Source organism: Oncorhynchus kisutch, unplaced genomic scaffold (assembly GCF_002021735.2).
Source record: "Oncorhynchus kisutch isolate 150728-3 unplaced genomic scaffold, Okis_V2 scaffold731, whole genome shotgun sequence".
Lineage (NCBI taxonomy): Eukaryota > Metazoa > Chordata > Actinopteri > Salmoniformes > Salmonidae > Oncorhynchus > Oncorhynchus kisutch.
Window position 1 is genome coordinate 145,280 of NW_022262676.1, and position 16,517 is coordinate 161,796.

The 16,517-nt window shown below is 44.4% G+C and overlaps 6 non-coding genes across 6 annotated transcripts; all 6 read right to left on the reverse strand.

Moving 5' to 3' along the window:
- Positions 1-9,636: 9,636 nt before the first annotated feature.
- On the reverse strand, positions 9,637-9,709 carry trnaf-gaa (transfer RNA phenylalanine (anticodon GAA)). Its single transcript has one exon. It is a non-coding gene; the product is annotated as a tRNA-Phe (tRNA).
- Positions 9,710-12,078: 2,369 nt separating this feature from the next.
- On the reverse strand, positions 12,079-12,151 carry trnaf-gaa (transfer RNA phenylalanine (anticodon GAA)). Its single transcript has one exon. It is a non-coding gene; the product is annotated as a tRNA-Phe (tRNA).
- Positions 12,152-13,180: 1,029 nt separating this feature from the next.
- Positions 13,181-13,253, reverse strand: trnaf-gaa (transfer RNA phenylalanine (anticodon GAA)). The gene has a single exon. It is a non-coding gene; the product is annotated as a tRNA-Phe (tRNA).
- Positions 13,254-14,283: 1,030 nt separating this feature from the next.
- trnaf-gaa (transfer RNA phenylalanine (anticodon GAA)) lies at positions 14,284-14,356 on the reverse strand. Its single transcript has one exon. It is a non-coding gene; the product is annotated as a tRNA-Phe (tRNA).
- Positions 14,357-14,957: 601 nt separating this feature from the next.
- On the reverse strand, positions 14,958-15,030 carry trnaf-gaa (transfer RNA phenylalanine (anticodon GAA)). The gene has a single exon. It is a non-coding gene; the product is annotated as a tRNA-Phe (tRNA).
- Positions 15,031-16,060: 1,030 nt separating this feature from the next.
- On the reverse strand, positions 16,061-16,133 carry trnaf-gaa (transfer RNA phenylalanine (anticodon GAA)). The gene has a single exon. It is a non-coding gene; the product is annotated as a tRNA-Phe (tRNA).
- Between the last annotated feature and the right edge of the window lie 384 nt (positions 16,134-16,517).

A 16,517-nucleotide genomic window follows, 5' to 3' on the forward strand; every position in this document is an offset into this window, starting at 1 on the left:
CCACCCTACTACCATTATCATATTAGAGCCCTAAGGGGACACTAGACATCCACCCACCCCACTACCATTATCATATTAGAGCCATAAGGGACATAGGAATATCCACAACAAACTATCACGATCAGATTAGAGCCATAAGGGACACTAGGAATCTACCACCCACTACCACTATCATATTAGAGCCATAAGGGACACTAGACATCCACCACCCTACTACCATTATCATATTAGAGCCATAAGGGACACTAGACATCCACCACCCTACTACCATCATCATATTAGAGCCTAAGGGACACTAGACATCACCACCCTTCTACCATATCATATAGAGCCATAAGGGACACTAAACATCACCACCCCCTACTACCATTATCAGATTAGAGCCATAATGGACATTAGGAATCCACACAAAACTACCACGATCAGGTAAGGCCATAAGGGACCCTAGGAATCTACCACCCCATTACCACTATCAGATTAGAGCCATAAGGGACACTATGAATCTACCACCCTACTACCATTATCATATTAGAGCCATAAGGGACACTAGACATCCACCACCCTACTACCATTATCATATTAGAGCCATAAGGGACACTAGGAATCTACCACCCACTACCATTATCAGATTAGAGCATAAGGGACACTAGGAATCTGCCACACCCACTACCACTATCATATTAGAGCCATAAGGGACACTAGAATCTACCACCCCAAACTACCCTATCAGATTAGAGCCAAAGGGACACTAGAAATCTACCACCCCACTACCACTATCAGATTAGAGCCATAAGGGACACTAGGAATCTACCACCCCACTACCACTATCAGATTAGAGCCATAAGGGACCCTAGGAATCTACCACCCCACTACCACTATCAGATTAGAGCCATAAGGGACATAGGAGGAACCACCCCACTACCACTATCAGATTAGAGCCATAAGGGACACTAGGAATCTACCACCCCCCTACCACTATCAGATTAGAGCCATAAGGGACAATAGGAATCTACCAACCCACTACCACTATCAATTAGAGCCATAAGGGACACTAGGACATCCACCACCCTACTACCACTATCATATTAGAGCCATAAGGGACAATAGACATCCACCACCCTACTACCACTATCAGATTAGAGCCATAAGGGACACTAGGAATCTACCACCCCCCCTACACTATTCAGATTAGAGCCATAAGGGACATAGGACAATACAACCCCACCCCCACTACCACTATCATATTAGAGCCATAAGGGACCTAGGAATCTACCACCCCACTACCACTATCAGATTAGAGCCATAAGGGACACTATAAATCAACCACACCACTATCACTATCAGGGTAGAGCCATAAGAGACACTAGGAATCTACCACCCCACTACCACTATCATATTAAAGCCATAAGGGACACAAGGAATCTGCCACCCCCACTACCACTATCAGATTAGAGCCATAAGGGACCACTAGACATCCACCACCCCACTACCACTATCAGATTAGAGCCATAATGGACATTAGGAATTCACAACAAAACTATCACGATCAGGTAAGAGCCATAAGGGACCCTAGGAATCTACCACCCCACTACCACTATCAGATTAGAGCCATAAGGGACACTAGAAATCTACCACCCCACTACCACTGTCAGATTAGAGCCATAAGGGACACTAGGAATCTGCCACCCCCCACCACCACTATCAGATTAGAGCCATAAGGGACAAAAGGAATCTACCAACCCACTACCACTATCAGATTAGAGCCATAAGGGACCATAGGAATCTACCACCCCACTAGCACTATCAGATTTTAGCCATAAGGGACACTAGTAATCTACCACCCCACTACCACTATCAGATTAGAGCCATAAGGGACACGAGGAATCTGCCACCCCCCACTACCACTATCACATTAGAGCCATAAGGGACACTAGGAATCTGCCACCCCCCACTATTACTATCAGATTAGAGCCATAAGGGACCCTAGACATCCACCAACCTACTACCATTATCATATTAGAGTCATAAGGGACACTAGACATCCACCACTCTACTACCATTATCATATTAGAGCCATAAGGGACACTAGACATCCACCACCCTACTGCCATTATCATATTAGAGCCATAAGGGACACTAGGAATCTACCACCCCACTACCATTATCATATTAGAGCCATAAGGGACACTAGACATCCACCACCCTACTACTACTATCATATTAGAGCCAAAAGATACACTAGGAATCTACCAAACCACTACCACTAGCAGATTAGAGCCACAAGGGACACTAGGAATCTACCACCCAACTACCACTATCAGATTAGAGCCATAAGGGACACTAGGACTCTACCACCCCCACTACCACTGTCAGATTAGAGCCATAAGGGACACTAGGAATCTACCACCCCACTACCACTATCAGATTAGAGCCATAAGGGACACTAGACATCCACCACCCTTCTACCGTTATCATATTAGAGCCAAAAGGGACACTAGACATCCATCACCCTTCTACCGTTATCATATTAGAGCCAAAAGGGACACTAGACATCCTCCACCCTACTACCATTATCAAATTAGAGCCATAAGGGACACTAGGAATCTACCACCCCACTACCACTATCAGATTAGAGCCATAAGGGACGCTAGGAATCTACCACCCCACTACCACTATCAGATTAGAGCCATAATGGACACTAGGAATCTGCCATCCCCCAATACCACTATCAGATTAGAGCCATAAAGGACAAAATGAATTCTACCAACCGACTACCACTATCATATTAGAGCCAAAAGGGACACTAGACATCCACCACCCTACTACCACTATCATATTAAAGCCATAAGGGACACAAGGAATCTACCACCCCACTACCACTATCAGATTAGAGCCATAAGGGACACTAGACATCTACCACCCCACTACCACTGTCAGATTAGAGCCATAAGGGACACTAGGAATCTGCCACCCCCCACCACCACTATCAGATTAGAGCCATAAGGGACAAAAGGAATCTACCAACCCACTACCACTATCAGATTAGAGCCATAAGGGACCATAGGAATCTACCACCCCACTAGCACTATCAGATTTTAGCCATAAGGGACACTAGTAATCTACCACCCACTACCACTATCACATTAGAGCCATAAGGGACACGAGGAATCTGCCACCCCCCACTACCACTATCACATTAGAGCCATAAGGGACACTAGGAATCTGCCACCCCCCACTATTACTATCAGATTAGAGCCATAAGGGACCCTAGACATCCACCAACCTACTACCATTATCATATTAGAGTCATAAGGGACACTAGACATCCACCACTCTACTACCATTATCATATTAGAGCCATAAGGGACACTAGACATCCACCACCCTACTGCCATTATTATATTAGAGCCATAAGGGACACTAGGAATCTACCACCCCACTACCATTATCATATTAGAGCCATAAGGGACACTAGACATCCACCACCCTACTACTACTATCATATTAGAGCCAAAAGATACACTAGGAATCTACCAAACCACTACCACTAGCAGATTAGAGCCACAGGGGACACTAGGAATCTGCCACCCCCCACTACCACTATCAGATTAGAGCTATAAGGGACACTAGGAATCTACCACCCACTACCACTATCAGATTAGAGCCATAAGGGACACTAGACATCCACCACCCTTCTACCGTTATCATATTAGAGCCAAAAGGGACACTAGACATCCATCACCCTTCTACCGTTATCATATTAGAGCCAAAAGGGACACTAGACATCCATCACCCTTCTACCGTTATCATATTAGAGCCAAAAGGGACACTAGACATCCTCCACCCTACTACCATTATCAAATTAGAGCCATAAGGGACACAAGACATCCACCACCCTACTACCGTCATCATATTAGAGCCATAAGGGACACTAGACATCCACCACCCTACTACCATTATCATATTATAGCCATAATGGACATTAGGAATTTACCACCCCACTACCACTATCAGATTAGAGCCATAAGGGACACTAGGAATCTACCACCCCACTACCACTATCAGATTAGAGCCATAAGGGACGCTAGGAATCTACCACCCCACTACCACTATCAGATTAGAGCCATAATGGACACTAGGAATCTGCCATCCCCCAATACCACTATCAGATTAGAGCCATAAAGGACAAAATGAATCTACCAACCGACTACCACTATCATATTAGAGCCAAAAGGGACACTAGATATCCACCACCCTACTACCACTATCATATTAAAGCCATAAGGGACACAAGGAATCTGCCACCCCCACTACCACTATCAGATTAGAGCCATAAGGGACACTAGACATCCACCACCCCACTACCACTATCAGATTAGAGCCATAATGGACATTAGGAATCCACAACAAACTATCACGATCAGGTAAGAGCCATAAGAGACCCTAGGAATCTACCACCCCACTACCACTATCAGATTAGAGCCATAAGGGACACTAGACATCTACCACCCCACTACCACTGTCAGATTAGAGCCATAAGGGACACTAGGAATCTGCCACCCCCACCACCACTATCAGATTAGAGCCATAAGGGACAAAAGGAATCTACCAACCCACTACCACTATCAGATTAGAGCCATAAGGGACCATAGGAATCTACCACCCCACTAGCACTATCAGATTTTAGCCATAAGGGACACTAGTAATCTACCACCCCACTACCACTATCAGATTAGAGCCATAAGGGACACTAGGAATCTGCCACCCCCCACTATTACTATCAGATTAGAGCCATAAGGGACCCTAGACATCCACCAACCTACTACCATTATCATATTAGAGTCATAAGGGACACAAGACATCCACCACCCTACTACCGTCATCATATTAGAGCCATAAGGGACACTAGACATCCACCACCCTACTACCATTATCATATTATAGCCATAAGGGACACTAGGAATCTGCCACCCCCCACCACCACTATCAGATTAGAGCCATAAGGGACAAAAGGAATCTACCAACCCACTACCACTATCAGATTAGAGCCATAAGGACACTAGGAATCTGCCACCCCCCACTATTACTATCATATTAGAGCCAAAAGGGACACTAGACATCCTCCACCCTACTACCATTATCAAATTAGAGCCATAAGGGACACAAGACATCCACCACCCTACTGCCATTATCATATTAGAGCCATAAGGACACTAGGAATCTACCACCCACTACCATTATCAGATTAGAGCCATAAGGGACACTAGGACTCTACCACCCCACTACCACTGTCAGATTAGAGCCATAAGGTACACTAGGAATCTGCCACCCCCCACTACCACTATCAGATTAGAGCCATAAGGGACACTAGACATCCACTCACCCCTTCTACCGTTATCATATTAGAGCCAAAAGGGACACTAGACATCCAATCCACCCTTCTACCGGTATCATATTAGAGCCAAAGGACACTAGACATCCTCCACCCTACTACCATTATCCAATTAGAGCCATAAGGGACACAAGACATCCACCACCCTACTACCGTCATCATATCTAGAGCCATAAGGGACATTAGGAATTTACCACCCCACTACCAATATCAGATTAGAGCCATAAGGGACAATAGGAATCTACCACCCCACCCCACTACCACTATCAGATTAGAGCCATAAGGGACACTAGGAATCTACCACCCCACTACCACTATCAGATTTAGAGCCATAAGGGACGCTAGGAATCTACCACCCCACTACCACTATCAGATTAGAGCCATAAGGGACACTAGACATCCACCACCCTACAACCATTTTAATATTAGAGCCATAAGGGACACTACGGAATCGACCACCCTACTACCATTATCAGATTAGAGCCATGAGGGACACTAGACATCCACCACCCTACTACCATTATCATATTAGAGTCATAAGGGACACTAGGAATCTCCCACCCCCACCTACCACTATCAGATTAGAGCCATAAGGGACATTAGGCATCTACCACCCCACTACCACTATCATATTATAGCCATAAGCGACACTAGACATCCACCACCCTACTATCATTATCATATTAGAGCCATAAGGGACCCTAGACATCCACCACCCTACTAACATTATCATATTAGAGCCATAAGGGACACTAGACATCCACCACCCTTCTACCATCATCATATTAGAGCCATAAGGGACACTAGACATCCACCACCCTACTACCATTATCATATTAGAGACATAAGGGAACACTAAACATCCACCACCCTACTACCATTATCATATTAGAGCCATAATGGACATTAGGAATCCACAACAAAACTACCACGATCAGGTAAGAGCCATAAGGGACCCTAGGAATCTACCACCCCACTACCACTATCAGATTAGAGCCATAAGGGACACTATGAATCTGCCACCCTACTACCATTATCATATTAGAGCCATAAGGGACACTAGACATCCACCACCCTACTACCATTATCATATTAGAGCCATAATGGACATTAGGAATCCACAACAAAACTATCACGATCAGGTAAGAGCCATAAGGGACCCTAGGAATCTACCACCCCACTACCACTATCATATTATAGCCATAAGCGACACTAGACATCCACCACCCTACTACCATTATCATATTAGAGCCATAAGGGACACTAGACATCCACCACCCTACTACCATCATCATATTAGAGCCATAAGGGACACTAGACATCCACCACCCTTCTACCATTATCATATTAGAGCCATAAGGGACACTAAACATCCACCACCCTACTACCATTATCATATTAGAGCCATAATGGACATTAGGAATCCACAACAAAACTACCACGATCAGGTAAGGGCCATAAGGACCCTAGGAATTTACCACCCCATTACCACTATCAGATTAGAGCCATAAGGGACACTATGAATCTGCCACCCTACTACCATTATCATATTAGAGCCATAAGGGACACTAGACATCCACCACCCTACTACCATTATAATATTAGAGCCACAAGGGACACTAGGAATCGACCACCCTACTACCATTATCAGATAGAGCAATAAGGGGCACTAGGAATCTGCCACCCGACTACCACTATCAGATTAGAGCCATAAGGGACCCTAGGAATCTACCACCCCCACTAACACTATCAGAGTAGAGCCATAAGGGACCCTAGGAATCTACCACCCCACTAACACTATCAGATTAGAGCCATAAGGGACACTAGGAATCTACCACCCCCTCTACCACTAGCAGATTAGAGCCATAAGGGACACTAGGAATCTAACACCCCACTACCACTATCAGATTAGAGCCATAAGGGACACTAGGAATCTGCCACCCCCCAATACCACTATCAGATTAGAGCCATAAGGGACACTATGGAATCTGCCACCCTACTACCATATCATATAGGCCATAAGGGAACAATAGACATCCACCACCCTACTACCATTATAATATTAGAGCCCACAGGGACACTAGGAATCGACCACCCTACTACCATTATCAGATTAGAGCAATAAGGGGCACTAGAATCTGCCACCCGACTACCACTATCAGATTAGAGCCATAAGGGACCCTAGGAATCTACCACCCCACTAACACTATCAGAGTAGAGCCATAAGGGACACTAGGAATCTACCACCCCACTACCACTATCAGATTAGAGCAATAAGGGGCACTAGGAATCTGCCACCTGACTACCACTATCAGATTAGAGCCAAAAGGGACCCTAGGAATCTACCACCCCACTAACACTATCAGATAAGAGCCATAAGGGACACTAGGAATCTACCACCCTCTACACATCAGATTAGAGCCATAAGGGACACTAGGAATCTGCCACCCCACTACCACTATCAGATTAGAGCCATAGGGACACTAGGAATCTGCCACCCCCAATACCACTATCAGATTAGAGCCATAAGGGACACTAGGAAATCTACACCCACTACCAATATCAGTTAGAAGCCATAAGGGACACTAGAAATCTCACCACCCCACTACCACTATCAGATTAGAGCCATAAGGGACACTAGAAATCGCCACCCCCCCACTACCACTATCAATTAGAGCCATAAAGGGACCCTAGGAATCTACCACCCCCACTACCACTATCAGATTAGAGCCATAAGGGACAAAAGAAATCAACCACCCCACACCACTATCAGATTAGAGCCATAAGGGACACGGACTAGGAATCTACCACCACCACTACCACTATCAGATTAGAGCCATAAGGGACAAAGTGAATCTACCACCCCACTACCACTATCATATTAGAGCCATAAAGGACACGAGGAATCTACCACCCCCACTACCACATCAGATTAGAGCCATAAGGGACATAGAATCTGCCACCCCACTACTACTATCAGATTAGAGCCATAAGGGACACTAGGAATCTGCCACCCCCCACTACCACTATCAGATTAGAGCCATACGGGACACTAGGAATCTACCACCCCACTACCACTATCACATTAGAGCCATAAGGGACACTAGGAATCGCCACCCCCCCACTACTACTTCAGATTAGAGCCATAAAGGGACACTAGAGATCTGCCACCCTACTACCATTATCATATTAGAGCCATAAGGGACACTAGACATCAACCACCCTACTACCATTATCATATTAGAGCCATAAGGGACAATAGGAATCGACCACCCTACTACCATTATCAGATTAGACAAAAGGGACACTAGAATCTACCACCCAACTACCACTATCAGATTAGAGCCATAAGGGACCCTAGGAATCTACCACACCCACTAACACTATCAGATTAGAGGCCATAAGGGACACGAGGAATCTGCCACCCCCCACTACCACTATCAGATTAGAGCCATACGGGACACTAGGAATCTACGACCCCACTACCACTATCACATTAGAGCCATAAGGGACACTAGGATATGCCACCCCCCCACTACTACTATCGATTAGAGCCATAAGGGACACTAGACATCCACCAACCTCATACCATTATCATATAGAGTCAATAAGGGACACTAGACATCCACCACCATACCGCCATTATCATATTAGAGCCATAAGGGACAACTAGACATCCACCACCCCACTACCATTATCATATTAGAGCCATAAGGGACACTAGGACCTCCACCACCCTACTACCATTATCATATTGGAGCCATAAGGGGACATAAGAATCTACCACCCCAATACCACTTCAGATTAGAGCCATAAGGGACACTAGGAATCTACCACCAACTACCACTATCAGATTAGAGCCATAAGGGACACTAGGAATCTCCCACCCCCACCTACCCACTATCAGAGTAGAGCCATAAGGGACATTAGGCATCTACCACCCACTACCACTATCATATTAGAGCCATAAGGGACACTAGACATCCACCACCCTACTACCATTATCATATTAGAGCCATAAGGGACCTAGACATCCACCACCATGCAGCCTTGTCTTACGACAACCTACTGTCATGTAACAATGACAAGCAACTTTCCTGTAACACTGATGTCAAAATGTCAGATGAAAAAGCAAGACATTACTTACTTTCAGAGGAGCAGCGTAGCACACACCATTGAGGCCCACAAACAAAGCTGTGGATAGTTTCCTTGAAGCCAAAGCATAAAGAAAGAACACATACAGATGCCGAAACCAGGGATCGAACCAGGGACCTTTAGATCTTCAGTCTAACGCTCTCCCAACTGAGCTATTTCGGCAATTCACTCAACTTGATTCTGTAGCACCCTTGACAATTCACATGCATGTGATTCATAATTTTGACACTCAAAATGTACATAATTGCCAATATGGGGATCGAACCCATAACCTTGGCATTATTTGCACCACACTCTAACCAACTGAGCTAACCTTCCACTAGATATTGGGTGCAATTGTTGATATGCACCGAACCTCTGCAAGTGCTGGCGCCTAAACTAACAAAGCACCAACAGCAATAGACTGACAAGACTGGAACCCTCTTGGTTGCTTCTATGAGGACATTCCAAACGGCTGGGGAATTAGCTCAAATTCTTTGCATCCCTGAGGTAGTTGGATCGATGCCTGCATTCTCCAAAAGCACATTATTTTATGGATCCAAGAAAACTTCCAGTTCACACTTCATGCAGCCTTGTCTTACGACAACCTACTGTCATGTAAACAATGACATGAAACTGTCATGTAAAAATGACAAGCAACTCTCATGTAACACTGATGTCACAATGTCAGATGACAAAGCAAGACATTACTAACTTTCAGAGAGCAGCGTATCACACACTCTAACCAACTGAGCTAACCGGCCGCTGGCTACAGAGCACAATTGTTTGAGAGAGCCCTGCACAGTGCTGGAGCGCAAACTAACAAGTCCACCAACAGCATAGCCTGACAAGACTGGACACTCTTGGTTGCTCCTTTGTGGCAATTCAAACAGCTGGGAAATTTTGATCAATGGTATTGTTTTTGCTTAGCATGCTATAGGGAAGTGGGATCGATTCCCGCATTCCCCCCAAACAATTTTTTTTGTGGGTCCAAGAAAGCTCCAGTTCACACTTCATGCAGCCTGTCTTACGACAACCTACTGTCATGTAACAATGACAAGCAACTTTCCTGTAACACTGATGTCAAAATGTCAATATAAAAGCAAGAGATTACTTTCTTTCAGAAGAGCAGGTAGCACACACCATTGAGGCCCACAACAAGCTGTGGATAGTTTCCTTGAAGCCAGAGCATAAAGAAAGAACACATACAGATGCCGAACCAGGGATCGAACCAGGACACTTTAGATCTTCAGTCTAACGCTCTCCCAACTGAGCTATTCTGGCAATTCACTCAACTTGATTCTGTAGCACCCTTGACAATTCACATGCATGTGATTCATAATTTTGACACTCAAATACGTACATAATTGCCAATATGGGGATCGAACCCATAAAACCTTGGCATTATTTGCACCACACTCTAACCAACTGAGCTAACCTTCCCACTAGATATTGGGTGCAATTGTTGATATGCACCCGAACCTCTGCAAGTGCTGGCGCCTAAACTAACAAATCAACCAACAGCATAGACTGACAAGACTGGACCCTCTTGGTTGCTTTCTTGAGGAGAATTCCAAACGGCTTGGGAATTAGCTCAAATTCTTTGCATCCCTGAGGTAGTTGGATCGATGCCTGCATTCTCCAAAAGCACATTATTTTATGGATCCAAGAAAACTCCAGTTCACACTTCATGCAGCCTTGTCTTACGACAACCTACTGTCATGTAACAATGACAAGCAACTTTCCTGTAACACTGATGTCAAAATGTCAGATGAAAAAAGCAAGACACTACTTACTTTCAGAGGAGCAGCGTAGCACATACCATTGAGGCCCACAAACAAAGCTGTGGATAGTTTCCTTGAAGCCAAAGCATAAAGAAAGAACCATACAGATGCCGAAACCCAGGATCGAAAAGGGACCTTAATCTTCAGTCTACGCTCTCCAACTGAGCTTTCGGCATTCACGGGTCAAGTGTATTCTTGCACCCTTGACCAATTCACATGCATGTGACTCATAATTTTTGACACTCAAATGTTAAAACATACTTCCATATGGGTATCAGGAACCCCATAACCTTGCAATTATTTCACCACACTTCTAACCAATACTAGCTAACCTTCCACTAGATATTGGTGCAAGTGTGATAGCCCGAACCTCTGCAATTGCTGGCTCCTAAACTAACAAATCAACCACAGCATAGACTTACAGACTGGAACCCTCTGGTTGCTTCTTAGAATTCAAAAACGGCTGGGTATTACTCAAATAAATTCTTTGCAATCCCGAGGTAGTTGGATCGACCTGCATTCTCCAACACATTATTTAATGGATCCAAGAAAACGCCAGTTCACACTCATGCAGCCTTGTCTTACGACAACCTACTGTCATGTACAATGACAAGCAACTTTCCTGTAACACTGATGTCAAATGTCAGATATAAAAGCAAGAGATTACTTTCTTTCAGAAGAGCAGAGTAGCACACACCATTGAGGCCCACAAACAAAGCTGTGGATAGTTTCCTTGAAGCCAGAGCATAAAGAAAGAACACATACAGATGCCGAAACCAGGGATCGAACCAGGGACCTTTAGATCTTCAGTCTAACGCTCTCCCAACTGAGCTATTTCGGCAATTCACTCAACTTGATTCTGTAGCACCCTTGACAATTCACATGCATGTGATTCATAATTTTGACACTCAAAATGTACATAATTGCCAATATGGGGATCGAACCCATAACCTTGGCATTATTTGCACCACACTCTAACCAACTGAGCTAACCTTCCACTAGATATTGGGTGCAATTGTTGATATGCACCGAACCTCTGCAAGTGCTGGCGCCTAAACTAACAAATCAACCAACAGCATAGACTGACAAGACTGGACCCTCTTGGTTGCTTCTTGAGGAAATTCCAAACGGCTGGGGAATTAGCTCAAATTCTTTGCATCCCTGAGGTAGTTGGATCGATGCCTGCATTCTCCAAAAGCACATTATTTTATGGATCCAAGAAAACTCCAGTTCACACTTCATGCAGCCTTGTCTTACGACAACCTACTGTCATGTAAACAATGACATGAAACTGTCATGTAAAAATGACAAGCAACTCTCATGTAACACTGATGTCACAATGTCAGATGACAAAGCAAGACATTACTAACTTTCAGAGAGCAGCGTATCACACACTCTAACCAACTGAGCTAACCGGCCGCTGGCTACAGAGCACAATTGTTGAGATGAGCCTCTGCAAGTGCTGGAGCGCAAACTAACAAGTCCACCAACAGCATAGCCTGACAAGACTGGACACTCTTGGTTGCTCCTTTTGGCAATTTCAAACAGCTGGGAAATTTGATCAATTGGTATTGTTTTTGCTTAGCATGCTATAGGTAGTGGGATCGATTCCCGCATTCCCCCAAAACAATTTTTTTGTGGGTCCAAGAAAGCTCCAGTTCACACTTCATGCAGCCTTGTCTTACGACAACCTACTGTCATGTAACAATGACAAGCAACTTTCCTGTAACACTGATGTCAAAATGTCAGATATAAAAGCAAGAGATTACTTTCTTTCAGAAGAGCAGAGTAGCACACACCATTGAGGCCCACAAACAAAGCTGTGGATAGTTTCCTTGAAGCCAGAGCATAAAGAAAGAACACATACAGATGCCGAAACCAGGGATCGAACCAGGGACCTTTAGATCTTCAGTCTAACGCTCTCCCAACTGAGCTATTTCGGCAATTCACTCAACTTGATTCTGTAGCACCCTTGACAATTCACATGCATGTGATTCATAATTTTGACACTCAAAATGTACATAATTGCCAATATGGGGATCGAACCCATAACCTTGGCATTATTTGCACCACACTCTAACCAACTGAGCTAACCTTCCACTAGATATTGGGTGCAATTGTTGATATGCACCGAACCTCTGCAAGTGCTGGCGCCTAAACTAACAAATCAACCAACAGCATAGACTGACAAGACTGGACCCTCTTGGTTGCTTCTTGAGGAAATTCCAAACGGCTGGGGAATTAGCTCAAATTCTTTGCATCCCTGAGGTAGTTGGATCGATGCCTGCATTCTCCAAAAGCACATTATTTTATGGATCCAAGAAAACTCCAGTTCACACTTCATGCAGCCTTGTCTTACGACAACCTACTGTCATGTAAACAATGACATGAAACTGTCATGTAAAAATGACAAGCAACTCTCATGTAACACTGATGTCACAATGTCAGATGACAAAGCAAGACATTACTAACTTTCAGAGAGCAGCGTATCACACACTCTAACCAACTGAGCTAACCGGCCGCTGGCTACAGAGCACAATTGTTGAGATGAGCCTCTGCAAGTGCTGGAGCGCAAACTAACAAGTCCACCAACAGCATAGCCTGACAAGACTGGACACTCTTGGTTGCTCCTTTTGGCAATTTCAAACAGCTGGGAAATTTGATCAATTGGTATTGTTTTTGCTTAGCATGCTATAGGTAGTGGGATCGATTCCCGCATTCCCCCAAAACAATTTTTTTTGTGGGTCCAAGAAAGCTCCAGTTCACACTTCATGCAGCCTTGTCTTACGACAACCTACTGTCATGTAACAATGACAAGCAACTTTCCTGTAACACTGATGTCAAAATGTCAGATATAAAAGCAAGAGATTACTTTCTTTCAGAAGAGCAGAGTAGCACACACCATTGAGGCCCACAAACAAAGCTGTGGATAGTTTCCTTGAAGCCAGAGCATAAAGAAAGAACACATACAGATGCCGAAACCAGGGATCGAACCAGGGACCTTTAGATCTTCAGTCTAACGCTCTCCCAACTGAGCTATTTCGGCAATTCACTCAACTTGATTCTGTAGCACCCTTGACAATTCACATGCATGTGATTCATAATTTTGACACTCAAAATGTACATAATTGCCAATATGGGGATCGAACCCATAACCTTGGCATTATTTGCACCACACTCTAACCAACTGAGCTAACCTTCCACTAGATATTGGGTGCAATTGTTGATATGCACCGAACCTCTGCAAGTGCTGGCGCCTAAACTAACAAATCAACCAACAGCATAGACTGACAAGACTGGACCCTCTTGGTTGCTTCTTGAGGAAATTCCAAACGGCTGGGGAATTAGCTCAAATTCTTTGCATCCCTGAGGTAGTTGGATCGATGCCTGCATTCTCCAAAAGCACATTATTTTATGGATCCAAGAAAACTCCAGTTCACACTTCATGCAGCCTTGTCTTACGACAACCTACAGTCATGTAACAATGACAAGCAACTTTCCTGTAACACTGATGTCAAAATGTCAGATGAAAAAGCAAGACATTACTTACTTTCAGAGGAGCAGCGTAGCACATACCATTGAGGCCCACAAACAAAGCTGTGGATAGTTTCCTTGAAGCCAAAGCATAAAGAAAGAACACATACAGATGCCGAAACCAGGGATCGAACCAGGGACCTTTAGATCTTCAGTCTAACGCTCTCCCAACTGAGCTATTTCGGCAATTCACTCAACTTAATTCTGTGGCACCCTTGACAATTCACATGCATGTGACTCATAATTTTGACACTCAAAATGTACATAATTGCCAGTATGGGGATCGAACCCATAACCTTGGCATTATTTGCACCACACTCTAACCAACTGAGCTAACCTTTCACTAGCTATTGGGTGCAATTGTTGATATGCACCGAACCTCTGCAAGTGCTGGCGCCTAAACTAACAAATCAACCAACAGCATAGACTGACAAGACTGGACCCTCTTGGTTGCTTCTTGAGGAAATTCCAAACGGCTGGGGAATTAGCTCAAATTCTTTGCATCCCTGAGGTAGTTGGATCGATGCCTGCATTCTCCAAAAGCACATTATTTTATGGATCCAAGAAAACTCCAGTTCACACTTCATGCAGCCTTGTCTTACGACAACCTACTGTCATGTAAACAATGACATGAAACTGTCATGTAAAAATGACAAGCAACTCTCATGTAACACTGATGTCACAATGTCAGATGACAAAGCAAGACATTACTAACTTTCAGAGAGCAGCGTATCACACACTCTAACCAACTGAGCTAACCGGCCGCTGGCTACAGAGCACAATTGTTGAGATGAGCCTCTGCAAGTGCTGGAGCGCAAACTAACAAGTCCACCAACAGCATAGCCTGACAAGACTGGACACTCTTGGTTGCTCCTTTTGGCAATTTCAAACAGCTGGGAAATTTGATCAATTGGTATTGTTTTTGCTTAGCATGCTATAGGTAGTGGGATCGATTCCCGCATTCCCCCAAAACAATTTTTTTTGTGGGTCCAAGAAAGCTCCAGTTCACACTTCATGCAGCCTTGTCTTACGACAACCTACTGTCATGTAACAATGACAAGCAACTTTCCTGTAACACTGATGTCAAAATGTCAGATATAAAAGCAAGAGATTACTTTCTTTCAGAAGAGCAGAGTAGCACACACCATTGAGGCCCACAAACAAAGCTGTGGATAGTTTCCTTGAAGCCAGAGCATAAAGAAAGAACACATACAGATGCCGAAACCAGGGATCGAACCAGGGACCTTTAGATCTTCAGTCTAACGCTCTCCCAACTGAGCTATTTCGGCAATTCACTCAACTTGATTCTGTAGCACCCTTGACAATTCACATGCATGTGATTCATAATTTTGACACTCAAAATGTACATAATTGCCAATATGGGGATCGAACCCATAACCTTGGCATTATTTGCACCACACTCTAACCAACTGAGCTAACCTTCCACTAGATATTGGGTGCAATTGTTGATATGCACCGAACCTCTGCAAGTGCTGGCGCCTAAACTAACAAATCAACCAACAGCATAGACTGACAAGACTGGACCCTCTTGGTTGCTTCTTGAGGAAATTCCAAACGGCTGGGGAATTAGCTCAAATTCTTTGCATCCCTGAGGTAGTTGGATCGATGCCTGCATTCTCCAAAAGCACATTATTTTATGGATCCAAGAAAAC